This window comes from Sciurus carolinensis, chromosome 5 (genome assembly GCF_902686445.1).
Source record: "Sciurus carolinensis chromosome 5, mSciCar1.2, whole genome shotgun sequence".
NCBI classification, from domain to species: Eukaryota; Metazoa; Chordata; class Mammalia; order Rodentia; family Sciuridae; genus Sciurus; species Sciurus carolinensis.
The window spans coordinates 99,419,355-99,421,955 of record NC_062217.1 but is presented as its reverse complement, the minus strand read 5'-3'; positions in this window follow the sequence as shown (position 1 = coordinate 99,421,955).

Genomic DNA, 2,601 nt, shown 5'->3' with positions numbered 1-2,601 from the left:
TTCTAGGTACTTCTAGGCTTTTTTGAGATTCCACAGAGAATTGCCATGCCTATCGTCTCCTCCTCAGGAATTTCTATGCCATGTTTCACTTGACTTATAAACACTGGCATTTATGAACTAGACCTAGAACAATGTCAACTAAAACCCAACCATCTATAAAACAGTCAGTGACCTCAATGAGGAGGCCCATCATAAAGGCTGGGCCCCCAAACTAAGTGACAAGTCTGGTAAGAGTCTCTCCTTTGGGGGGTTTTAACTGTAAAATACCCACAAAGACACAAAAATGGAGCTTTGCACAGAAAGAAGGTAGCAAGGAAAATTAATAATCCAGTAGAAATGACGAGGTAGCAGATGTTTTGAGCAAGCAAGAATCTCGATGCAGATTGCGGAGCAGAGCACATTTCAGCAGAAGCAACCAGAGCACAGGAAGTAACAACAGAGGGTGGGTGAATAACATGCTGAGTGATGCAGAAGGGAAGCCTGCTTCTGGGAGGATAAAATGATATACATGGTCTTTACAGTCAGGTTATAAACTGAATGGCAGTGCTTTCCTCCACTATTCCCAAGTTTGTATTGTGTGAGGATTATGAAAATTATTCCAGTTTTTTGGAAGCCGAACTACGCAACTGTTTCTGAATTATTTTAATTATTCATGCATCCTTATAATAAAACCCAATCACTTGAGGTGACTTTGTACTTACCTGAAAGGTCCGAACACCCAAATATTATTTGCATTAATTAAGGTATTTTATTGCCTTTGGGATTATTAGGTTGTTTTTGTTGTTGTTGTTGTTGTTTGTTTTGTTTTGTTTTGTTTGGACTAGGGATTGAACCTAGAGATGCTTTGCTACTAAGCTGTATCTCCAGCCCTTTTTATTTTTTTTAATTTGAGACAGGGTCTCACTAAGTTATTTAGGGCCTCCCTCAGTTGCTGAGGTTTGTCCTTGAACTTGGGATCCTCTTCCCTCAACCTCCTGAGTCTCTGGCATTACAGGCATGTGCCATCATACCTGGTTTGCCTGGAATTAGTTTTTAAGTCTGAGATTCTCATCAAATTTCTACCAGTTCACAATTGTCATTAACTTCTGCCCCTGTTTGGGGTGCTATTCAATCATTGGTAAACAACAACCTTATCAATGTCCTAAAATAAATTCAAGATGTGACTTTAAAAATCCCATTCAAATTTACCGTATATATGGTATTACTGTACTTTGGGCATGAAGAAATCATTCCTCTTGGTTTTAAAATATTATGTAACTAGACTATTTTTATACTTGCCCTGAAGGTGATATTTGGGGAAGATTTCATAAAGAATTACACATATATTCATATGTGTATATAGGTTTCTAGGACAGAAATGTTTAAGACATATTAATACCTAATTTATTGATTATGCATCTGCATTACCCTAGTAGAAATGTACTGCAGTTCAAAGCAGGTTATTGTGTCAGTCTCTGGTCATGAGGTTCATCAAAACCTTTTCCCTCTGTGTATTATTGGAAGGCTAAATTTGATTCTTTAGGGACTCATGTACATAAGGTATAATGGAACTCAGTTAAGATAAACATGGCTCCATATGTAGAACTCTATCTTGCTGAAATGGAAAAGAACCAAAATAACGCCATTTTGTTCTAACATGACTCCATTTTATGCTTGCTTTAAAAGTTTTCTTTTCAGTCTCTTGACCGGTGCATCTTTGTTGACAGTACAGAAGGTCCTTCCCACATCCCTATGTCCCCGATGTATAACCAAATGATTCTGAAGTGCATCATCAAAAATTATCTCATGCAATCAAACTATCTGTCTCAATAGGGTCTTTCTGACCTACTTGTGCCTCAATTGTTCTAGTGGCTTTTGCCTTTATAAACTCTGTATTTCAAAATTCAGATGCTAGGAGTTCTTTGAGGAGGCATTAGACTGCTCCCAGTTGCTAGTCTGGCATGCTCATTTCCCCATGTTTTATAATTTGTCATAATGGCTCACAGAACTCAGGGAAACATTTACCACTTTATTGTGAGAGATGTCATAATGATACCAACCCACAGTCAGACAAAGTAGCAAATAGCGTGAAGCCTACCTAGGGAATGGGTGTGGCATCTCCATGCTCAATTCAGATGTTCCACCCTCTCTGTACCTTGATGTGTATAATAACCCAGAAGCACGGAAGCTCTCTCAGTCCCATTGCCTAGGGTTGTACAGGGTTTGTATGATGTAGGCATGATCATCAGATCATTAGACATTGCTGACTACCTCAAGCTCCAATCCCCTTTCCCTTTCCAGAGTTGGGGTGTGTGGGGCTGAAAATTCCAACCTCTAATAATGCCTTAGTCTTTGGGGGATCAGTTCTTTTCCTGCAGCCGTTTAGGGATCCCAACTATTTGTCTTTTCATTAGCATACAAAAGACACTGTTTTAGTCAGCTTTTTCACTGCTATGACTTAAAGACCTGACCAGAACAATTACAGAAGAGGAAAAGTTAATATTAGGGCTTATGGTTTCAGAGGTATCAGCTCATAGAAGTAGACTCTATTCCTCAGGACTGTAGGAGAGGCAGAACATCATGGCAGAAGAGTGTGGTGGAGGGAAGTGGCTCACTTGATGA